At 45.4% G+C, this 25448-nt stretch overlaps 1 pseudogene across 1 annotated transcript in view; it reads right to left on the bottom strand.

Moving 5' to 3' along the window:
• The window catches only part of LOC144791880 (uncharacterized), a 53337-nt pseudogene extending 39289 nt beyond the window's left edge, over positions 1-14048 (bottom strand). Inside the window, exon 1 of the transcript XR_013602488.1 lies at positions 13853-14048. The product of XR_013602488.1 is annotated as an uncharacterized LOC144791880 (transcript). The remainder of the gene's footprint in view (positions 1-13852) is intronic.
• Positions 14049-25448: the final 11400 nt, after the last annotated feature.

Raw genomic sequence — 25448 nt, 5'->3', positions numbered from 1 at the left:
CCTGATGCGGCACGCTTCTCCGATGTTGCGAGAAGTCTCGGCTCAATGCGTCAGCTGCAGCGGCGACACCCTTGTTCAGAGATGCAACGACAGTGGCTTTGGCGGCGGCACTCTTCTCCGATGATGCGAGATGCTTCCGCTCGATGCAACAACTGCAGTGGCGACACCTTTGTTCAGTGATACAATGACAGCAGCTCCGATGGTGGCACGATTCTCCGTGGATGCAAGGCGCTTTTCTTGATGCGGTGCAATGCAACAGCTTCAGCGGCGACATCCACGATGCGACGGCAGCGGCTGCGACACGCTTCTTCCTCATGGCAAGACGCTTCTCTTGATGTGGTGCAATGCGTCAGCTACAGCGGCGCCATCCACGATGCGACGGCAGCTGCTGCGATGGCGAAAAGCTTGTTCAGGGTTGCGGGACGTTTCTTGAGATGCGGTGCAATGCATCAGCTACAGCGGCGACACCCTTGTTCAGAGATGCGATGGCAGCGGCTGTGACGGCAGCACGCTTCTCCCTCTTGAGTCGCGCTTCCAACTCCTTGCGACATGGAGTCCATCAGAAGGCCCAAAACAGCAGCAGGCACTTCCAAAGAACTTTTGGGGAGCTGGGGGTTGAAGCCTGTTGTTCCTGAGACTTCAGCAGGAGGCATGCTCTTCTCTCAAGCCCTTGAAGATCCTTACAAGTTGAATAAAGCACACAAAGACCTTTCTCTGGCTGTCAGGCAACCACAGCAGGCCAATGCCCCAAGCAGCACTTCAGCTTAGGGAATAGTCTCTCCTCAGTTTATTCAGGTTCCTCTCCTCAGCAAAGGTTTCTTCTTGTTGTCCAAAAGTGATCTAAATTCTTGGGATCAGGGTCCGAATACTTATCCTTTGTCCTCTGAGGGCAGAGGGGCCTTTGCTCAGTCCAAAGCAGTTCTGGGGCACTCTGTTTACATGACTCCTTCTTTCCTTTCACAGTGCAGGGCAGAAACATCAGACGCCCCACAGGAGGTGGAGCCAGCATTGTGGAGGAAAGGCACAGCCCTGGAGCACTCTGTTGATATGACTCCTTCTCTCCTTACACAGTGCAGGGCAGAGACATCAGACGCATGACAGGAGGTGGAGACAGCATTGTGGAGTGAAGGCACAGCCCTATTCAGGTCCCAGGTGCAACTCCTCCCTCCCATCTAGATGCAGATCTCTCTATTCACCACTGGGCGACTCACCCTGTCTCCTGGAATCCCCCAGCCCAGTCACTCAAACTCCAGACAAGTAATACACAACCTAGCAGAGGCAGGCTTGGATAGTTAGACAAGAAAATACCTACTTTCTAAAAGTGGTATTTTCAAGCACAGAATGTTAAAATCAACTTCACTAAAAGATGTATTGTATCATTCTGAGTTCAGGCATACTAAACTCGAATTTCGACAGTGTTCCCTGAGTCAGTTAGGATTATAAAATGTAATAATCTAACTGCCCATTCTGGCCTATGGAGAACGGGTAGCCTTGCAATAGTGAAAAACGAAAATGGCTGTAATTCACTATTTGGACATGCCACACACACCAGGGCATGTCTACCTTATACTTACCATGCACCCTGCCCTTGGGCCTACCATAGGGGTGTCTGATATGAAGAAAAGGGAAGGTCTAGGGATTGGCAAGTGGGTGCACTTGCCCAGTCAGCATGGCAGTACCAGACTGAACACAGGCTCTGCAATGGCAGGCCTTAGACACACTTTTACAGGCTGCTTCTGTGGGTGGCACAACCAGTGCTGCAATCCCACTAGCAACATTTGGTTTACACGCCCTGGGCACACTCAGTGCACTGTACTAGGGTCTGACCAGTAAACCAAATCAGCCAATCCTGGAATCACTAATTCATACATCAATTTACCATGGGGAAAGCATATGCACTTTAGCACTGATCAGCAGTGGTAAAGTGCCCAGAGTCATAAAACCAACAGAAAAGGTCAGACAAAATACAGGAGTAAGGCTAAAAGTTCAGGGATGACCCTGCAAAAAGGGCCAAGTCCAACAGTAAGTATATATGGAATTAAAAATAGCAATTATATACTTAACTTGAGAAGTAGTGGTCCGTTGAAGTAGTGGATTAGATAGTATTGCCATACAATATACTGCATCAATATAGTAACCCATCCACTCTGTTGGTTAACCAGAGTCCCACAGTGACCTTCAAGCACAACAATCATACTTTAAAAGTTTAATTCAACAGTACTGTATCCCTCTTCCTGTAAGTCAACATAGCAACAACCAATGCTTTCTGCACCTCCTTTGTGGGATTCTCCTTCTACTGCTCATACTACATTGAACTGCACTGGTCCTAAAAGGAGGAATCTCCCACGTTGTCTTCAGAGACGCTCTCAGTATGGCGCTTCCAGCCAAGATTATAACTAAGATGTAGAGTATAGTAACCGTTCACCTTTCTGATCATTGGACTGAAGAGATCCAGCTAAACCACCCCCGAATGATTCAACTGTGCTGGATAATGTTTGATCTTAAATCACCCAGCACTTCATGGTCATGCAACAGATTATCTGTTCTTGGCAATTTACAGGACGCCTAATAGCCACCCCTACATCCAACAAGCTACAAATATTTAGGGAGAAGATCGAGCCGCACACATGGCTCCAACCTCTGCCCCCCCCCACCTCCATCTCCATACTGAACAAGATTTCATTTATATAGAAAATGAATGCCTTTCATCCAGTTTATCAAGATTGACTCCATCACCTTCTTTGAAAGAGTCCTCTGTCCTGCATCCACTTCGGTTACCGATTTAGCCTCGCCCCACCCTGCTCTCTACACGCATGGGGACAACGTCACCAAGGTTTAAGCAAGTTAGACATCACAATGCCTAAATAAAAAATAAAAAGTGAGTTACACTTCATGATCCTCTTGGATAAATGGAGATGCAACTTGTACTGAAGAACGACTTGCATTTTTTTCCAGAAGATAGCCACATTTTTTTCATTGATGAAGTGATATACATTGGCACTTCCTAAATGACACCTGGCATTTTCCAAATTCCCATAAAACACTGTATTATTTGTGTAATTTTGGTTCCTGTTCCACACTATCAGCAGTTTTATCAATAGATCGTGTGTAGATTTTATAAGCAGTCTCATCTTAGTAGCTTTTCAAGGTCATAAAAATGTGTGATTCTTTACTGTCAACTCAAAATCTAATGAAAGGCAGCAGAAAATGTGGTTTTACCACTGCTGCTGGTGAGCCAAAACACAGGTTTATTTGCACTAATAACAAAGGAAAACGCTGGGTTTAAGTGAACAAAAATAACTTGTAGACAATGAAAAGTCGGAACTGCCTTGCCGGTCGTCAATCAACATCAAGATGTTTGTGTTGCTTACAGAGTTATATGTGCGACTTAGTAGTCATTATTTCCTAAAAAGCTGTAAGAAATCCATCCTGCTTAGTGCTAAGGGCCTAATTTATGAAAAGTGACGCATAGCTGTGAGAAAACAGTGATGCGTCACTTTTCATTGCACCTTCCTTGCGACACCAATGATGTCTCATATTTACATTATGACGCATCATGTCGCAAGGAGTTACAGATACATCAGTATTTCTGTCGTATCTGTAGCCGCAAAATGACGCATTGCTGGAGTGTGTCACAAAAGTGACGCAACTCCAGCAATGGGTCATTCCACATGGGCAAGTGTTAATTGTGCTTGCGTCAGTCTTACGCCTGCAATGAGGCAGGTGTAAGATATTGACGCTTTTGTGTCCTAGAGGTCCTAGAAGTGGCACAGTAAAATCTTATAGTTTTGACTGCGTCACTTCTACGACCCTTTCTTGCATCGGAACGCCCCCCCCCCCTGCATACATTATACCTGGCGCAGGTATAATGTGGCGCAGGGGTTTTCAAAGTGACGCAACTACCTAGCTGCGTCACTTTGTAAATATGGTGCAACAAAGGCAAATTTTTTACGCCGCTTGTGCGTCACAAAAAGTGATGCACTGGTGGCGCAAAAGTGACGCAAGGGCTCATAAATAAGGCCCTAAGGGTATATCCTGGATTTTTGGATTTCCTGTAGGCTGATGTTTCTACTGCGAGCCCCAGTCCCTTCCATTTCAGCATAAAATTACTGTACCTTCCTGCCAGCCCCCTCCACTATTAACATCATAGTATGCTACTATAGGACATTTTCAAAGTTCATTGTAAATGGTCAGTGTCCTCAGAGGCCACCCTCCCGGGTTTGTGTCGCTTTTTAAAAGAGCAGTGAAGAAAACATGATACTGTTCTCCCCAGACCCATTCGCATGTCTCTTGGGCAAGGGTTCGAGCACCTGGGTCGCTCTGCCTATCTGCAGGCCAGCCTGATCCTCCCCTTTTTATTGCTGTCACAGAGGCCCCCATCATTAGCTGTATCATTGTACTGTGTGTTCACAGCTGGATAAATCACTCCAAATTTGAAAACAAATTTTTCTAACTTAAAAATATAGCTTATGAGAGGAAAGATAAGTAGTTTCCCAGAGCTCAGTTTCCACTGAGGTTTAGGGACATGCTGCGCTATCACTAGCAACCTGCAAATTGTAAACAAGGAATTGTAGCAGGGAATGGCTGCGAATGTGGTAATGGTGTCATGCAAGGAGCAGCAGGCCATTATCCTTGCAGTTGATTTCCCTCATAGTCGAATTTTTTTTTGTTTTTTAGCAACCCGCGTCCATTACAAAGAGACGCGCTCCTCTGAAAAGAAAGGTTTCCAGTTTGGAGAGGATACGTGGGAGGGACCTTGCAATCATCCCCTAGACCCCGGCCTGCCCGCCAGCAGCCGTCCAACATGATCTCAAATTGGAAGCTGTGTGTAGCAGGGACATTTTTTGGGCCAATCAATTACCTCTCCAAATCGAGAGGTGGTAAATTTTCAATGATTTAAGGCCGCAATTGAGGTAACAAACCATTGAGACATTCCTGTGCGGATCCCAAAGAGTAGGATAATGCCTGTTTCACATCTCTTCCATTTTACGATTTGGAAAAGGCCCCAAAAGCCAGTAGTGGCCAGTGTGTGGATTGAGTGGCGGAGCAGTGGAGGAGGGTATCAAGGGAACGGGGGGGGGGGGCAGTGGGGTTCAGATATCATTTTTTTTAAAACAGTAACCTGGCTGCCGCATAGCACCCCTCTATTCTGCACGCATAGACTCCAGGTGTGCACTGAGGTCAATCCTGACGCTGCTTTCATTCTGCTAAAAGCAGCGTCAGGATTGGCCTGAGCACCAATGATTTGCACTCCCAATTATACTGGGAGCCTGTGCCTGGTCTCTCCAACTCGGCAACGCAGCTCAGGTTGGAGGGAGCTTAAATGCGCTTGACGGTTTGTCCGGCTTGAGACGGCTGGCCGAACCGTCATGCGCACTGAATACCAATGCAAAACATTCCTCCATCAGCCTGTCATCACCCTGGTCCCACCCTCAAGTCTTTTCTCCAAGAGAAAAAATGAAACGATAATAAACAAGGGTTTATTATCGGTTTATTTTTCAATTTTTGGCTGCTGGCAGGGAGGGCGACACTCCTAGCGGTGGAGACGCTGCTACCAAAAGCCCTTTTACGAATCAGAAGGCTTTTCCAATGCATGAAATGGGTTTTGTATGTTATGAAAACATATTCTACAGGTGTGAAACGTGTTTTACAGGCTTTGAGACCACTAAAAGCTCAAGTAGCTGAGAGCCCTTATTACAAAAGGCAGAGAAATTGCAAGAGACAGATAAATTATGTGTTGCAATATACTGTTACAGTGGTGGCCCCCACCCTCACCACGAAGAAATATATTTTGATTTGTTTACCTGATGAGGCGAGTAAGTGCTGCCGACAATGCACAGCAAAAAGACTACCTTCAGGAAAGGAGCTTCCTTAATGGGAAGAGTTGCTCTGTTATGTTTACTTATCCAAGATAACCTTACATAATGCCGGTACACTAGCTACACCTACTTTTTTTCTTGCGCTTTTTAGCTGAATTATTTGTTTGATATTTGAGGATCTTAAGGATGCCACATGCTGATAGATTTAAAATTGTTCTTTTAAGTAATCGTGAACTTGCTGTAGTCTGACTTATGATCAATAGTTACGTTTTTAACATGGGATCTAGTTAAGACCTGAATGTTTTGGAGATATGAGCACTCTTAGGTAGATTTACTATTGCCCAACAATCTTCAGTCTGTTTGTGATAAACTTGGAAGCATCTGACAACAAGGAATTTCCATAATCCAATATTGCTCCTATGGTCGCCCTATTTTTATTTTATTATTCTACTCCAACAGAAACTTCAGTCTCCTCAGCAGTTAAAAGTGGTAATACAAAGATTAAATGATGCTTTTCATTTGGCCATTAGTGGAAAGGTGGGAGTTAAATATTAATTTAGGGCCTTGTTATTAAAGAACTGAAAACGGATATGTGCGGTAACTACTGTTAATGCCCATATCATAATTATGGGTTTTGCATCCCCTGTTAAATTTTGGCAGGCCAAGACTGCTGGAATTTAAAGGGAGAAATGCCTTATTATTACTGGAAGATAAAGATTTTGGATCAGTAATCAACAATGTCTGCATATTATGCCCCATTTCAAAACTCTAAACATGAGTAATTATCTTATGCCATAAATTCTTAGTGGCCGATTTGATTGATGTAATGTGATACTTATTACACCAAAAAAAGGCCACTTATTATGAAGATCTTCAATGGTGTTTTATCAAAATAAAGTTTGACCCACTGTAAAGCAGCCAAGCAACAAGCTTCCCTTTTTGAGCTGAATGTCAGGACACACAAAAAGAAACAGCATTTTAGCTTGATTCACACTTATCTAACTGATATCTGTCCTTGCTTGGATTGAGGAAAATTCCTCTCAGCTCCTTCCCACTGTCTTTAGCATACTATGGATTGTACATTAGATAGAAAACTACTTTGGTACCATCCACATAACTTAGAAAATCTAACTGAAGATCCATCAAGAGATTGTAGGGGGTGGTAAATGGAAATTAAAGAAGTATAAAATAAATTCATAGGCTTTGAGGGATGTCATAACTAATGGTTTTCTAATGTGCTTTCTTTTATCAAATAATCTCCCTGGGCATTCGATCTATTAAATTATTACAGCCATCTTTTCAAAGTGAGCATCACCCTTTATCTACTCTCTCCATTCACTCTTTCCACAGGGTTGTCTGTTTATTGGTGCCAAACTCTGCAGACATGTCCAGCAGCATTTACAGTGCAGGATCCCCAGAATCCAACATTTTGTGAAGGGCTGATTGACTGGCAAGACAGGCAGTTTCCAAGCTCCCATCCAGACAAAACTCAGATTGTTCATCCACTGGGATCTCAAACAACCCCAGCAGTTTACTGTGTTACATAATTGTTGCTTTGTCGAAGATCTTCCAGTAAGGGAATGTTCAATTTTGCTCTATAGTTCTTGTGGTCAAGAGAATCTAAGGTGGTCTCATTAAGCACTTGTGCAACTCACATTTGTTTTAGCTCATTAAAAACAGAACTCCCTTGAGCTTGTTTGTGATATTCACATTATATGGGGGCAACTCATCCTAATTTTTATTGATGATTTCAAACGGACAAGGGTTACAGGTGAAATTGTGGGATCAAGAGTGTTTATCCATCAATAATTTCTTCCAGGGAGATGTTCCTAGAAGAAAACATTTGGCAATGTTCCTAGGAGCCATCCTTTGTATTTTTGTTGAAGGAGGAATAATCAATCTAATATGCCCCACTTTCTTTATAAAGTATCCCTCTGTGCTTTTACACCAATCTCTCAGCACATTAGGAAGCCTGTGTTTGACAATAAAATCTGCAAAGTCCTTTAAAGTGTATAAGAGTTTGTTAGTGAGTTATTCGCCTTCTCTATTTCTTTGGAAAAACAAACCTCCTTACCTTTTACAATTTATTGCTTATAACTTCTTCATTTCTATTTCAGACCCAGGTGTTTCATCTTTCTAAGGTCCCTGTCCCCCAGTTATTTCAAATGTACTAGTCTCGGTCCAATAAAGTCTCATATTATCTGAAAAACACTAATTGGTCTTCTTTTGTTTTTTAGCGTTGGAGTGGACAAATTACCCTGCAGAAGTGAATAAAGTGTGGTTGTATCCATTATACACAGCTTAATTCTTATGAAAAAGGGAAACCACTCTCTCCGGGGGTCCTGTAATCCTGTTATCACGGCCGCATTATCATTGGGAGCTTCTGAGAACAGCTGGACTCTGAAATTCTGGCATCACTTCCTCCTATTCTCTTCTTGTCTAATTCTTCTGTTTCCTGAAGTCTTATTGAGCTAGCTCCAATAATTCACAATTATCCTTCCTCACTAGACATTTTCCTTTCAATGTCATAGAACCCGCCCTGGAAACTTACAAGGAAATATCCCTCCAACTGAATGAATTAACATTAGAGCAAATTAAAATGTACAATATACACCCATTACTTCACAGCCCTTAAACTACACTTCATTCTATTACAGACAGGGTCCGTGGCTTGAACACCAACTACGGTGGACGCTCCTTGAAGAGCTCAAAAGCCTTCTCCAGTATTGGCGTAGATCCTGGCTGCCTCGATCTGCTGTACAGCGGACTCCCTGGACTCTTTGGAACCCCCTCTGTTGCATTCTGGCCGCCGGCCATGGCAGTCACACTTCCAATCCTGCAAAGCTGTGGGCCTGTCGTGAATCGCGCGATAGTGACCACGGCCCCCGGGGGAGATGACTGGACCATCGTCAGGCCGGCACTGCTAGCTACCGGGTGGCTGGTGCAGGCCGTGGCACACCCAGATCACGCTGCAGCACCTGACTGGGGGTGTCTGTTGGCACAGCTCCCCTCACTGATCCTGCTGAGCCATGGCCCGGCCACGAAGTACAAAGTGGTGGCTGCGGCCCCAGGGGTGGTGAACGTACAGTCCTGGGGCCAGCACTACCAGCCTTTATGGGAGGGTGAGACCTGTGGCACTCCAGGATCCTGCCATGACACCCAATCGGGGTTGACTGTTGTAGGTAGGGTTCCTCCCTTAGCACTAAACTTCAGAAGATCAGGAGCTTAAGCAGAATTGGGTCTTGATCGTTTGTGTTTTCACCCTCTGTTACCCTAGGACTGAGGAACCTTGATTGAATGGGTGCCTCTTGGAATAGGCATCTAGTAATTTTGTCATATGGTATTTATATTGATGCATAACCCCTCTAGATAGAGAAACATGTAAGCAATGAATTTCCTGTGGGTTTTTGCATTCATTTGTGTGGTATATATGGGGCAATCTACCACTTTGGATAGTGTTGCATGCTCACTTGGTTTAAGTTATATTCACTTGTTATGTACTCTTGTTTAATCTGGGGTGTTGGGCTGCTTTATCACTGACTTTCGGTCTGGCATATTTGTCTGGTTTAGATTCTCTATACTTTTTGTTTATTCCTGTCATTTCTTCACCCTTAATTCTTTGGCTATCGTTGGACACGGGATTTGAGATATAGAGATCGGTCCTATATTTCAGTTGTGTAATATGATCTCCATTTGACTGTATGCTTATTTATTATCATATCTATAACATCTTACTTTAGCGCCCTGAAGAAGGTGTTACCTATATTTTAGTGGTAACCGAAATGCGCGTTGGCACTGGTTACAGCAGGAACATTAGGATATTATGCATAGATGGATGAAATGATTTAAGGATACACAATACTGGAATCAAGCTATATTGATAGCCATTAATTAGCTTTGCATCTTCTATCTAATTGAAGGTGATGTAGTTTTTCGCTTGCTATACATTTGAAGAAATTGTCTCTTAAATCATATAACATATGCATTCTGAAATTGTACTACTCTATGTTCAAATTCCAGGTGTTGTTTTTTGTTCCTGTATATGCAAGCTTTCACATCTATTTGGTCTGTTGGATGATAGAAGTATGTGTATGTTCTGAGTGATTGTGGATACAAATGGATGAGGATTCTTTGATTAGTGCATGAAGGAGGGTGTGAGATATAGATTTGAGTCTCCTTTTTTTGTTGTTTAATGTTGTGTTGAAAAAAGTAAAGTACAAATAATAATCTACTTAATTTCAGATTGACATTGTATGTATATGTAACTTGAATGCTTTTTGTAGATATTTCCTTATTAAATGTATTTAAACTTGGATTGATGTATTTTGTCTATATGATTTGCTTGGTCAAGGAGGGGGAATGATTATCCCAGATAAAGGTCAGATATTCCACTTTGCTAGTGTGTTTGGGCAGGGTAGTTCTTGTGTGTCTTGCATTGACTGGTGTTGCAGCTCTATCCCCAGAGGAAAGCATAGGAGAGAACCTGTGTTTGGACTGTGGACGAAGTTGGTGTGGTGAAGGCAAGGAAGCCACTCCCAGGGACATAAGGGGCAGGCTCTTCCCTGTGCTCTCTTCTCTGATGCGCTCTGGGACAGCAGCTCAATACAGACTGGCGCTCTGCAAGGGCCCTGGTGCATGGGACTCTGGACCTCAATGCTCCTCCTGTGCCTGTGCCAAGGCAATTGGCCTCTATTACCTCAGTAGACCAGGACTAGGAGACCCCTCCCGCTGCTCTCATTGATTGGGGAGACCCTGAGCGACACTGCACCTGCAACCCCCACTGACCTGTATGGGGGGAGTGTCCTGACTCTTGGCATGTTTCCTGGAGCCTGGACGCGGTGGGCTGCCTGACTCCCTGAGACCTCTGCTTTCTCCTTCCTTAAGGCGTCAATGTTGGAGGCGGCGAGGCAAAAGGCTGCTTGTGCTGTCCACTACGCCCTGTGGTAAATTGGATTGAGGGGCATGGTAAAATCACCCGAGGCTGCAGGTTGGTCTTGGTGTCTGCTCCTCGGCATGGATGAGGATCACCCTCCTGCTGCTCAGGCACAGATAAAAATGAGAAAGATTAAGCACTCCTGCGTTTTGGGCCCTCAGCCCTACTAGGGATCCCCGCTGACCTCAATGGCCATGGATGCCGCAGGTGTCGTGTCGATCCTTCAAGCCATACAGGCTACCAGTGCTGTCCTCAAGACCAGTGTAGGCATGGTGGGGGTGGACGTGGCTTTACTACGCCAAGAACTCCATAATGTGGTGGACACAGTGTCTGATGCGGGGGCTACATCTCGGAGCTCGAAAACATAGTTCGGGAAATCTGCTCCACTATCCACTGTTTATCCAACTCCACCAAACTACTAGGGGAACATGTGGAGGATACTAAGAACCATGTGCATAGGAAACCCCCCACTTTGAGGGGGTGCATGGTACGTACCATGAACATTTTTTGGAGGACTGGATCAAATCCTGGCTCCAGCAGGACACTCTGCTTTGCCTTGGAATGGGCCCACAGGTCCCCGGCACAGGGAACCCTGCTGGAAGCTCCCCCTGATTGCCAGTGTCCTCAATTACAAAGACAAGAATGCCATACTCTGAGGGACAAAAACACACAGACCCATACTCTTCCAGGCTGGACTACAATGCAAGGCCTTCAACTCAGTCAGGGAAAAACTCCGGGTAATGAACTTATCCTACGCCCTTCTCTTTCCAGCCAAACTGAAGATCCTACATAAATCCCATTTCTACTTCTTTGAGACTCCAGTGGAGGGATGAGACTCGGCAGCCGGACACAAGGATCTTAGGCCTCATACGCCTCCTTCCTTTCGGGGATCGGATGCACAAGGTAAGGATAAATTGAGAGGCTGACGGGTGCGATTGCAGGTGGCCGGAGCTTGTCTGATGGTGAAAGTATCTACCATGAGAACTTATACCAAGACGTGGAGTGGCCCACCATGGGCCTTTGTTGCCAGACCGTGGGGTGACTCAGCCTGCAAAAATGGAATGACTCAGAACTTGGGCCTCTAAGGCAACACCTTACTTCTCTGCACCAATTGACCAATGTTTCCTGTCACAAAATATTTTCTATCTAGAAGTCTGCTTGCCTAGCAGCATATTCTCCTTTCCTTTCCCATATATTGGTGCGGGTGAGGTGGCAGCAACCGATTCACGCCCCCTTTCTTCCTTTCTTTCTATTCTCTTTATGTTTGTTCTCACAAGAGAGTTTGGCTGACAGATACTTATGGGTAAAAGCCTAGGGTGGTGGGAGTTGGAGGGTGAACTCGTGGTTTGTTTCAATGGTTTCGCTGTGCTTTTTCTTCTTTCTTCTTTCACTGTCCGCACGGTACACAATTCTACATTTTCTACTATGGCTCAGACTTGTCATTCTTAGCCGTCCACGCGATCTATCGCTATCCCATCAGGGCCTCCCATCTCCCATATACCAGCCTCTCTGTGGCAGCCATAGCTCCATGGTGTTCATTAAGTTAATGACCTGGAATATTAGCATTCTTAACTGTATTAAATGGACAGTGGCCCTCCACTTTGCCAAACACCATTGCCCAACCACACTCTTCCTCCAGAACACACACGTTCTTGGCACTCGCTGTTCGTCTCTCGCCCGATATGACTACCATAGAGAGCAGCATGCCAGCCACATAAGGCAGACGTGGCCTCTGACCATTTCTCAGCAATCCAGCTGTGTGGGGCTTACTGGAGGTAACAGGAGGGCTAGTTGGCCCCTAAGAAAACTCAGGAGTAAAGGGGGCTTCATCCCCTAACCAAGAGCACGCCAGGAGGCGAGTTTGCAGAATGGTAGTGAAAGGGGGCGTGGCCCGGTATCAGAACTCAGCAATCCTGCTGTGTGGGACCTACTGGAGTTAATGGGAGGGGTAGTTGGCCCCCAAGGACGTCCTTGGGGACCAACTACGCCTCCTGTTACCTCCAGTAAGTACCACACATTTGGAATGCTAAGAGGTCTTCGGAGGCCACGCCCCCTTTCTCCACCACTCTGAAAACGCGCCTACTGGTGCACTGTTGGCTGTGGGATAAAGTCTACTTTACCTCTGAGGGACCTTGGGGGCCAAGAAGCCCTCCTGGTACCTCCTGTAAGTCCTACGCACCTGAATTCCTGAGAGCTGGTCGGAGGCCCAGCCCCCTTTCTCCACTACTCTGCAAATGTGACTGCTTGTTAAAAAACCTTAGAAATTCACACAACAAAGCAGAGGTTACAGGGACGTTATAGTTAGGAAATTGAATTTAAAAAAACATACAAATTCACTGAAAAAAACACAGGTTTCAGGGACGGTAGAGTTAGGAAATAGAATTTTAAAAAATCTTAGAAATTGACAGAAAAAGCCAAAAGTTTCAGAGACGTTATAGTTAGGCTGACATTTTACTCATACAAAACATGAGAAATTCAACCATTATGGTTATCTGAGTTAACTATAACTTGCACCCCTGCAAGGCACTGCTTATGACCTCACATATTACGTCAATCATGACATGGTTAGTGACATCACTGATGACATCTCAAATGACATCACTGATGTCGCATCCTAATTGAGTTGTAGGAACCGCCTTTCACGGCAACGGTGTTCGCTCGACATCGTAATCAGGGCCATGTTTTAAACTCTAAAAACCACTGAAATTCACCAGTTATAATTGCCCAATTCTGAGTGCATGTTCTGGGATTAGGCTGCAAACTTCACCATGTTGCAGTGGAAAATGTTATCTGGTGCTGGTTATGTTTAAGTTAAAATATATCAGCAAATAATTTTCCATTGCCCTTACCAATGCATTCATACACTTGGATGGGTCTATTTTCTAATTTGGAAATCGAAGAGGTGAGCAGGCGTCTCATCTATCAGGTTTCATCAGTTCATCTCATGTTTCCTTTCAACAACCATAAAAACCTATATTTAAAACACTGTGGAATACAAGAGTAAGCCGCACCTAGTCACAGCAAAATCTTTGTGAATCAATCCCACGTGTTGAGGCAAAAGTGCCATGAAGAAGCTTGCATCTGGTAGTAACTAACTTACCGGTGAAGCGATTCCAGAATCGCAGCCCTCCTGCAGTACTCCTTTGTAACTTGACAATAACGAAACTTCTGTGTTTGTATTGCACAAATCCCAGTTGTCGGATGAAGAAGATTTAGAATAGATTTCACTACTTATATTCACCCCTGAGGAGCTAGAAACATAAAAAGACATAAAATTCACATTTACATGATTGCATGCTCTAAGAAAGGCTTAGTTAAGAAGCAAACAAGCAGCAACAAAATGTGATTAATGCTCATAGGTATTGTACTAAATTTCGAGTGCATTTCTATTTTTAAATTTACTATGGCATTTATTCACAAAGGCTATTACAAGCCCAGGTGCGATGCACTTATTTGCGCGTAGACAGCAAATTTGCAACACAGGGCCCTATTCGGTCATTCTGATTTTTGCCATGGCTTACTCTTGTACTAAACTTTTACTCTGAATTCCGGGAGCAAATCAGAAGTGCTACTTGCTTACGTCAAGAATCCACGAGTAAATCAGAAATACTACAATAGTAAGTCATACCTAGTCATTGCAAAAGCTTTGTGAATTGGGCTCACAAATTCCACATCCTGACTCACAGACTCAGGTGTGGTTAGCTTTTACTTTTACAAAGTGCATCAAAAATGTGGCAATTCCACAAGTACGTTTTTTACTCCATAAACAAAATATTTTTCTCTGCAAAGGTACCTGAGCTTCCCTTTGAAATGTTTAGATGTTGTCCATTTCCTGGACAGGATATTACCATCAAATGACTCAAAGCACAAAGAAGTTGCTGAGACTTACTCCTGAAGTACTCCGAGATCACAACTGAATGCCAGGAGTCAGAAATGAGTACATCTAGTTTATTTCTGGAATCCAGGTGTAAGCCGGGATTCTTCAAGGAGTAAGCTAAACCTTGTCACAGCTAAAATGTTTGTGAATAAGGCAAAAATGTTTTGCGATCATTCACCAACTTCGGAGTCTTTGAGTGCCTAATGCATTTTACCTGCCTCCCTCTCCTTGGCACACTTTTTCCTGTTCCAAACCTAAAGATATAACGGTAGACAAGAAGCAACACTGGCAGATATTCCATGGTTATAATTGTACTTTGTACTTTGAGTTGGAATTTAATTGATCAAAACTGCGGATCAGGATGTGATTTTTTTAAGCATAAATGTATTTTATTGCAACCTCAATCTAGAAATATTTGTTCCAAAACCTTTTGTAAATTTGGCAGAAATATTTTTATCATTTCTAAATGGTAAAGAACAGCTGTATGAGAAATACTGCATATTCTATATGGTTATTTCAATATTAAGAAAAAAAGAGAAATATTTGTCATAGCTTTGATACATTTAAAAATGTTTAATCAATCACAATTGGCCTGATTTTCCAAGATTGACTGTCAGGAGGTCTCCGTAACTCATGTAGAGCTCCTGCAGTACTCCTGAATTCCAGGACTACGCCTTCAGCAAGACAGGAGTTCTCTTGACTTACTTTTGAATTCAAGGAGTAAGCCAGGAGTACTACAAGAGTAAAACACATTTACTCTCAGCCAAATTCCAGAGATTTCAGGTGGACCATGATGGAGCGGAGGTCAGATTCACCAATCAGGTCATCCCAGTCAAACTTTTTACCTTCTTGAGTAATCTCTGAAATATAAGTCAGAATCTTCCAAAGGGGAAAGGTCCAAGTCTATGGGCACTGAGGGTACCTCAAAGTCAGATAAGCTGTGTTGGAACCTAATGTTGTCAGGTCACCAAGGGTAGCCTGGCCTAGGGTAAGACAATCTCTATCTAAGGCACATGTGTAAAGGTTGCAAACCACCCAGCAGTAATTTAATGCTATAACACCCAAAAATGACACTACACCAATGTTTGTGGAAAAATACGAATTGTTTTATAAAAATAAGTTTGTTCCTCTTTATCACCTTTACATCAGTACTTCTCCTTATTCGATAGTTTTACTCCAAGAAACGTATTACACTTTATAACTTCAACTTTTCCTGCTCAATACATTTACATCAGAATACAATACCAATCTCACCCCACCTTCTACCAAAAATGTACACAATCAGCGAAGACTGTCAGTGGTTACACTAGTTTTACAGATGCGCTTGCAACCCCTATGAGGACTTTACACTCTTCCTAGTCAGAGGGTACTTTTAGCACTACTTTGACAGTTGGTTCTACCCCCAGCTTCTGGTTCATTGGCCGTTCTTCCCTGGACCTGAAATCAATGAGGATTACATCATCATGCTAATTTCCACCTACCAGGACACAGTAGGGGGAAAAACGAACAGTGTGTCTTGAATATGGTTACTTGCACAATGACTAATTTTTCCCCACACGGAAAGACCTTTTAAGAAACACCACTCCTCAGCCCCTTGAGGTGATTAATCCCTGGGGTTCAGTCTTCCCCCCTTCCCACACTCTCCTTACTGTACAGCGGAGACTGCAATGTCCAAGTCTCCAAGTGACTGAGCTGACAGGCGGCTCTACAGAAGTTCCAGCCGGCAGCTGCTTGATCCGCTTCCTCCCGCCCAGCCAGCCACTCGATCTCAGTGCTGGCGCGGGGAGGATCGGGGAATGTCTCTCCCCTCTTCAGGAACTGCTGTTGGCTCTTCCGCCTAACCTGCCACACAATTTCGGAGCTGGCGCGGACAAGGCTCACCACCGCTTCCGATCCGCTTCCGCTTCTCCGGCCGGCTCCGCCTCACAGAGTCAGACGGCTCAACCGGGCATGCGCGGAGGTGAAGTGGCTCTACACCCGAGCCTGCCCAGCGCTGACGGTTCTGCCTCCTCCGCTCCTCCCACTTCAGGACCGGCGGCCACGCTACCAGGCCGGCGCTATTCACCTCACGCTGGCCCAGGAATAGGCCCTCTGCTTCCACAACGACCGCTGCTCCAAACACACGGACCCCGTCTTCCCCACTCAGACAGCTGCTCTTCTCAGCTAGCAGTCTGCCGCTACAGGTAGGAGGAGGGCTTCCGTTCAGTTATGTCGCCAGGGGAAGTCAAGGGCAACCATGAGCCGAATTCATTTGAGGGGCTAATCGAGGGGGCCGCAAAGAATAACCCCTTAGCCTTAATCCTCTCTTCTTCTTAGCAACACTTTGCCAGAGTCTTTCTAAAGTCTTTCCAACTAGGCAGAGGACTGCGCTCCACAGCGCCGCAGTCTCCTTCACCCACTCACACCCCTTTCTTCCAGGCTAGGGGTTGGTCAGGCGCCCAGGGTCTCCAGTGATCCCACGCAGCGGGGACAAGACAAGTAACCCAAGGGAGGAAGGGTGGTGAATCAATAAGGCAGTGTCCTTAGACTGGGAGGTCAACCCTTTGACTATCCTACTCCCACCTTCTGCTACAGCCTGTCCTCCAGCTGACTCTCTCTGGTAAGACAAAATGGCTGACCAGCATTCCGCCTTATATAGGCTGACCCTCAGAGGTCCAGAAGGGACCAGAAGGTTCTGGAATGCCCTACTCTATCCTATGGGACAGGTCCCAGGTATGACAGTTGTGACAGTTGGTAGCCACCATTTTGTGACTCCAAGGGAATTCCTGTCAGGAAAGGCCTCTAGGCCTGAGGTGAAGAACTATGAGGGCGAAAAAACACCTATCCCCCAGACCAACACCATAAAAACCTAGTGGACACAAAAATAAATAAAGGCATGAGGGGCAAGAAGGGGACAAAATAAATAAATAATAGGAGGGACTACGCAAAGGGCCAGACAGGTCTAACACGCGTCCCCCCAGCTGAAAGTGGGGAGAGCTACCCAACCCCTTGGGAGTCCTCATCACTAAGGCGGAAAGACCTAGAGAGACCGTCTGCATTGGCGTGGTCCACTCCAGGCCGATGTTCCACCCGGAAGTCCATTCCCTGTAGGGAGATGGACCATCTCAGCAACTTGGGATTTTCCCCCTTCATCTGCATTAGCCAACGAAGGGGTCGGTGGTCAGTCTGAACGAGGAAGTGCGAGCCAAATAGATATGGCCACAGCTTCTTCAGAGCCCACACCACCGCAAAGGCTTCCCTCTCAATTGCACTCCACTTCTGTTCCCGGGGAAGCAGTCTCCTGGATAGGAAAACCACAGGCTGATCCAGGCCCTCTTCATTCAGTTGCGATAACACTGCCCCAATGCCATGTTCTGATGCATCTGTCTGGACAATGAACTCCTTGGAGAAGTCTGGGGCCCTCAGGACCGGTGCTGCACACATTGCCTGCTTAAGTTTTACAAAGGCTTGCTGACAAGCCTCTGTCCAAACTACCCGTCGAGGTTGTTTCTTTGAGGTGAGCTCTGTGAGGGGCGCTACAATAGTGCCATACCCCTTCACAAAGCTACGGTAGTAGCCTGTGAGGCCCAGGAAAGATCGGACCTCAGTCTGTGTCTTGGGGGGTTCCCAGGCCATAATTGCCTCAATCTTTGCCTGTAGGGGCTGCACTGTTCCCCTACCCACCAAGTGTCCAAGGTACACAACCGACCCCTGCCCAAACTGATATTTGCTGGCCTTGATGGTCAATCCAGCTTGTTTCAGGGCCTGGAGAACTGCTTGCAAATGTTGCAAATGGTCCTCCCAACTGCTACTGAAGACAGCAATGTCATCCAGATAAGCAGCGGAGAAACCCTCCATTCCTATACTGCTGCACCCTATTCTATAGGAAGATTGAATATTTGACTGAAGCGGTTTAATATATGTTTGCTTGTGACATACAGACTTATTTCAAAACACAGGCCACGGGAACTCATATAGGACTGTTTGGTTGGAATTCAGTAAGCATTTTTGGGGTTTGTGTCGTCATATCACCCCACCTGTTGCAGTCTCAGCTGGCCCCATGGAACCTACCTCCCACCTTCTGCACAGACAGCGTCCCAGCCCCACCAACTTGGACTTAACCCCTTCGCAGCGGGGATAATTCCCTCACTGTGCTGGGGGGAGGGGGGGCACACACAACGCCCCGGTGCTCATGACGAGCTCAGCTCGTCACCACGCTCGCACAGCGGGGGAATAAGCCCCGCGTGCGAGCGTTGCGGCCGTTATGACTAGCTCAGCTCGTCATGAGCACACGGCCACCGTGCCTCATGACGAGCTGAGCTCGTCATGAGCACCCATTTGGTTAAACACCCTTATTTTGTGGTGCTTGGATGCAGTCATAAGACCGCTCTGTTCTCCGAATTCAACCTACCACTCCACCTTAGAAAGTCTGTCAGATAGTGTCTGGAGCCCAAATCCATCCGGCAAGACCAGCACACAGGTTTAAGCCAATCCTACGGGACAGGAGTTGCTGCATCTAGCCAACGTTTGTAGATCTCTCTTCTTGCAAGGAGCGCCACATGGAAAAGAAAGCCCCTCTGATTCCTGCCCTGGAATGTAGTAAGCATTTTGGTAGGAAGAGAGGTTATTCTGCATTTCTCTTGGGGCATGGGATATGTTATACTCCTCCCTTTCTCCTTTATTACAGTAATTCGATTTGTGTTCCTTCATTACAAGACTTGTATTGTTGGAAGTATCTCACTGTTCCTTTAAATTTAGTAAGTATGATATAGTCTCTCAGCCTCATAGAATTTCTCCTATACTCAAATACCCTACCTCAGGAAGTCTAACTTGAACTAGAAGTAGACCAGAATACTGAGCTGATAATGCACTTTCTTGTCTGTGGGTTAGTCGTTGCCCTCGGGTAGCGCAATAGTTTTCTTTCTGTCCATTTTCTCTTACTCCGTGCAGTATTATTTTCCAGCTGTGATTCACTCTTTCATCTCTTTACATTAAAAAGGCTGCAGTCTGATTGATGGTGATCTTCATCTTACCAATACATTGTCTAACATTTTCAGAGTAATTTCTGGTGCACTGATTTATTTGTGTTCCCGATGTCATATTTGGATCTTTTGAAACTTCTGAAAAGGATCTTAGTTTGGATGTATCTTTCCTCTGCGGGATACATGCAGAGCACTAAACATGCCACATCGCTTTGTTACTAGGTTTTTCATCCAAGTGAGTGGTAAAAGGTACTATACGTACACATTATTTATGTCCTGTGCTTCATTGGGTTAAATTATGTGCAATAGGATTTTTTCCGCCACAGCACTCTGTGAAGGATGGGTGCTGGTTCTGGCCATGAAATTGTGTCTCCTGTCTTGTGTATGATTGAATTTTGGGTACCAGAGATTCAACTTGTCATCAGGTTTCATTCTTTGACAGTGGCCCACTTGTGTTCAATTTTGCAAGACAGTGCAAGGCTTGGACAGGGCAATCGAAGACACTGAAGAATGCATACACCCATTCTTTAGCACTATTATTGTGTACAGCAAATGGGGGTTAGACGTTATACTGTTTGCCCTAACTCTTCAATTCTTAATTAATTGATTTTTTTTACTAATTCCATATACTTCTCATTCACTTTTTGTGCCTTTTGGTCCAGGGCCTAATTAAATGTAACCCAACTGGCGGGAAATGTATTGTTAAAACTCACTGACTACATATCAGCTAGGTCTTCCAAATTAACACCAAATTATTGCATCTTCAATCATTATTAATTCAGTGAATAAAGTGGAATTTTTATATCAAACTCAGTTGCTAGGCTCATCAACCTCCAGCCCCACACTCACATCACCCCACACATCAAAGAGCTCCACTGGCTCCCAATCCACAAACGAGCACTCTTCAAACTAATCACGCTCACATATAAAGCCTTTCACAACACTGGCCCCACTGGCTCCATGTACCTCAATAACTGTATAAACATCCACAAACCTATGCTCAGTCGAACTCATACTCCACTCCACTCCCTGCATATGCAGAACCAGATCCAGCAGTAGTGCCTTCTCCTACCTCGCTCCTAAAGCCTGGATTTACCTGTCCCTGCCCATCAGAGCTGCTTCCTCCTCAGTTTTCCGCAATAAACTGAAAACCCGGCCCTGCACCTAGCACCGGCCCTGGCTCGGCCCATACATCTCCTGCTTTAGCTCTAAGTTGGCAGGGTATGCCCAGATGTGGTTCCCTTGCTCACTTTGCCACTCGATTCAAGCTAGCCTGCTGGATGACGGCTGATTCGCCAGAAACCGGTCCCGGGATGCTTGTTTTTGGTCCAGGGAAGATATGGCTTGCCAGTTCGGGCTGGACTGTTCCCATGAGGCACAGGGTCAGACTGACTTGCATATGGCCATATCTGAACTGGGGTGGTGGAGTGAGCTAAAGAATGATGATGGATTAAACCCAGATCAGTTGACTGGGGGTGAGTGTTTGCAATGTTCAACACTCTGTTCATCATCCCCTTTGGTTTTGCTTTGTTCACCCTAAATTGGCAGGGTATGCCCAGACGTGGGTTCCCTGCTTACTTTGCCACTGGATTCAAGCTAGCCTGGCTGATGACGGCTGATTAGCCAGAAACCGTTCCTTGTTTACCGGTCCAGGGTAGACATGGCTCGGCAGTTCGGGCTGGACTGTTCCCATAATGAACAGGGTCAGACTAATTTGCATATGGCCATGTCTGAACTGGGGTGGTTGAATGAGCTAAAGAATGATGATGGATTAAACCCCGCTCAGTTGACTGGGGGTGAGTGCTTGCAATGCTCAACACTCCGTCCATCATCCCCTTTGGTTTTGCTTAGCTCTAAGATACCCACCCAGGTGAGTCTGGTGCTATACAAATACACATAACATATAGTATAATATTTTGTTTACAGACTTCTTGAATTTGGCTCCTGATGACGAGCATGGCATGAAACACATTAAGTGTATTCATATAATTAGTTCGTAATTAAGTACAAAAGGAGTAGTAAAATGACACTGGAGTGAGGATGATTGAAAATAAAGTAATTTGGAAGAGTGTATTGTTGTGACTTTGGACCAAAGGCCTTTTCCACTGACTTATTTAGATATACATAATAACAGATGCCCACAATCCAAATATGTCCTTGTCCTTGGCTCACCTGTTGGCATTAATCTTTCCACTGGCCAGGAACCGCCCACCGGTTTGCAACAGGGTTACACCCTGTGTGCACACAATATGCAAGAAGAGAACACATTGGGGCTGGGCACTGAATATCCCACTTCACTGAAAATACATTTTCAAATAGTGAATGAAGTGGCTCATTTATTAAGAAGTGGGGACAGCCATTCGGGCCAAAAGGAGTCATATTGGATTAATAAACTGGAAATAATATCCTCTAAAGTACTGATTGAGTTAGAAAATATATGTTTATCATTGGAAGTAATACATACAATATTAGGTTCTTAAAGACAGGCTTACATGAATTGACGAAAATTAAAAGGTATGAAATACAGTGACAAAAACAAATGAGACATATACATTTGTTAATTCGTGTACATATATCGGGGCTGTGATCTTTGAATAAGGATACAGTAAAAAATATGACCCACAGAATATTAACCTGTTTATAAATAAAGCTCCCAAAAGTAAGATCGTTGCGGTGATAGGATATTTTCAGATTATTCAATGTTTTCTGAATCGGATTCATGTACGACCACTGGGTGAAGTAGAAATAAACAATTGAAATGACGAAATTGCCTGGAATGATTGCAGAAGAATATTCACTGAAATAGTAACACCCATCAGATATAAATAATATATAATAAAGTTTGAAGGTAAAACCTATTTATCAGGGATACATTAAATTCACCATCAGGCTTTGTGACAGCACAAAAGAGAGACAGCAAATGAAAAAGAAAGAGACGTAAGACAGGAAACTCCGACAAACGAAGAAAACAGGGATGAAAATAGAGGAAGCCTACCCCCAAAGACCCTACGTAAAGCTATCAATACCCCATATACAGCTCATCATCTGGGCAAGTAAATGCAGCACTGATAAAGCTCCAAACATTACATTTTTTTTTAAATGTGCCACTATTTCTGCTTTCCCAATTTGAAAGAAGTCACCTAATCCTGTAATATAATATCGATTTTCGAGCAGGCCATCTGTGTTCTAAAGTTTATCGGGCCTAGCTATCACGGGTGCAGCAGGTGCAGTGACACTGGGACCCAAGACTGTGAGGGGCTCACAGACAGACCCCAAGTTATGGCTTAGACCACACAACGGCACAAAGGCCCTTATGTGTCCCACGGCACCATTGCTACGTCACTGAAATTGCACCTCGCTTTCCTCGTCTATTTTCTTACCTTTCTGACATGTCTTTCTGTTGCTTCTCCTTAAGCTGCACATTAAGTTATCTCCCTCGTCGCAAACTCGCCATGTTTACCCAGGAACCAATTACAGTGTCCACATTGTCCACAGAGTAGACTCCTGCGTCCGGTCCGCCCCTCCTCCTTCTCATCAGGTCAAATAATGAACTCAAAGCATCAACTTTCATCCCGAGAACTACACGGCTTTACCTGGCAACCGACCGTCACTTCCGGTTCAGGCTTCACTTCACAGAGCAGCAGCGGAGCACATAAACTAAGCCTCGACTCGTCTGCACGCTTGATTGAGAGAATGTGTAATAAAGGAAATGTCAAATATAAAATTAATTTTGTTTAGTATTCTTTAGGATGCAATAAGGTTTTTAATGGCAGCATTACGTTCTATAAACAGTTATTTTTGCGAAATACTTCTGTATAGAAATATTGCACATAATGTGATATTTGTTTCTCTCGGTAGAACGACATATCATTAAATTTGATGTTTATCCTGGCGTTAAATTCGAGACTTCGCAGCAGCCACTCATCCTTGCCTTGTGGGATTGCTGGAACCAACCTTAAAACAAGCATTGGAATGCAATAAGTCTCGCATTTGTTTGAATGCAAACTTTTGGCCTTGTAAATGGCAATGTCTTTAACCCATGTGTGTAGTGGAATTATGTGGGTTAGACTGGAATTGAGAGTTGTGGAGAAGCATGAAGCATAAGGAGGGAGAGTGAGGAGAAGAGCAGTTTGAGGCACAAGGACGGAGAGTGTGGAGGAGAAGAGCAGCATGAGGCACAAGGAAGAAGAGCGCGGAGAAGAGCAGCGTGAGGCACAAGGAAGGAGAGTGAGGAGAAGAGCAGCGTGATGCACAAGGACGGAGTGAGGAGCAGAGCAGCGTGATGCACAAGGACGGAGTGAGGAGCAGAGCAGCGTGATGCACAAGGACAGAGAGTGAGGAGGAGAAGAGTAGCGTGAGGTACGAGGAAGGAAAGTGAGGAGAAGAGCAGCGTGAGACACAAAGATGGACAGTGAGGAGAAGAGCAGCATGAGGCACAAGGAAGAAGAGCGCGGAGAAGAGCAGCGTGAGGCACAAGGAAGGAGAGTGAGGAGAAGAGCAGCGTGAGGCACAAGGAAGGAGAGTGAGGAGAAGAGCAGCGTGATGCACAAGGACGGAGTGAGGAGCAGAGGAGCGTGATGCACAAGGACAGAGAGTGAGGAGGAGAAGAGTAGCGTGAGGTACGAGGAAGGAAAGTGAGGAGAAGAGCAGCGTGAGACACAAAGATGGACAGTGAGGAGAAGAGCAGCGTGAGGCACAAAGAAGGGGAGTGAGGAGGAGAAGAGCAGCATCGGGCAGAAGGAAGGAGAGTGAGGAGAAGAGCAGTGTGAGGCACAAAGACAGAGAGTGAGGACAGCAGTGTGAGGCACAAGGAAGGAGAGTGAGGAGGAGAAGAGCAGCATGGGGCAGAAGGAAGGAGAGTGAGGAGAAGAGCAGTGTGAGGCACAAAGACAGAGAGTGAGGACAGCAGTGTGAGGCACAATGAAGGAGAGTGAGGAGAAGTGCAGCGTGAGACGCAAAGATAGACAGTGAGAAGAAGAGCAGTGTGAGGCACAAAAAAGGGGAGTGAGGAGGAGAAGAGCAGCGTGAAGCAGAAGGAAGGAGAGTGAGGAGAAGAACAGCATAAGGCACAAGGACAGAAAGTGAGGAGGAGAAGAGCAGTGTGAGGCATAATGAAGGAGAGTGAGGAGAAGAGCAGCGTGTGACACAAAGATGGACAGTGAGGAGACTAGCAGCGTGAGGCATCAGAAAGTAGAGTGAGTAGGAGAAGAGCAGCATGAGGCACAAGGACGGACAGCAGTGCGAGGCACAAGGAAGGAGAAGTGAGGAGGATAGGAGGGTGAGGCACAAGGTAGGAGAGTGAGAAGAGCAGTGTGAGGCACAATAACAGAGAGTGATGAGAAGAGCAGCTTGAGGCATCAGGAAGGAGAGTGAGGAGGAGAAGAGCAGGGTGAGACACAAGGATGGACAGTGAGGAGAAGAGCAGTGTGAGGCACAAGGAAGGAGAGTGAGAAGAAGGGAAGCATGATGCACAAGGACGGAGTGAGGAGAAGAGCAGCAGGAGGTACAAGGAAGGCGAGTGAGTAGAAGAGCAGCGTGAGGCACAAGGAAGGAGAGTGCGGAGGATAGGAGCGTGAGGCACAAGGAAGGGGAGTGAGAAGAGCAGTGTGAGACGCAAGGATGGACAGTAGGTAGAAGAGCAGCGTGAGGCACAAGGAAGGGGAGTGAGGAGAAGAGCAGCATGAGGCACAAGGACAGCAAGTGAGGGGTAGAAGAGCAGCATGAGGTACAAGGAAGGCAAGTGAGTAGAAGAGCAGTGTGAGGCACAAGAAAGGAGAGTGAGGAGGAGAAGAGCAGTGTGAAGCACAAGAAAGGAGAGTGAGGAGGAGAAGAGCAGCGTGAGACACAAGGAAGGAGAG

The sequence above is a fragment of the Lissotriton helveticus genome, chromosome 11, assembly GCF_964261635.1.
Source record: "Lissotriton helveticus chromosome 11, aLisHel1.1, whole genome shotgun sequence".
NCBI lineage: Eukaryota > Metazoa > Chordata > Amphibia > Caudata > Salamandridae > Lissotriton > Lissotriton helveticus.
The sequence above is the reverse complement of the archived record's forward strand: the minus strand, read 5'-3'. Positions and strand labels throughout refer to the sequence as shown.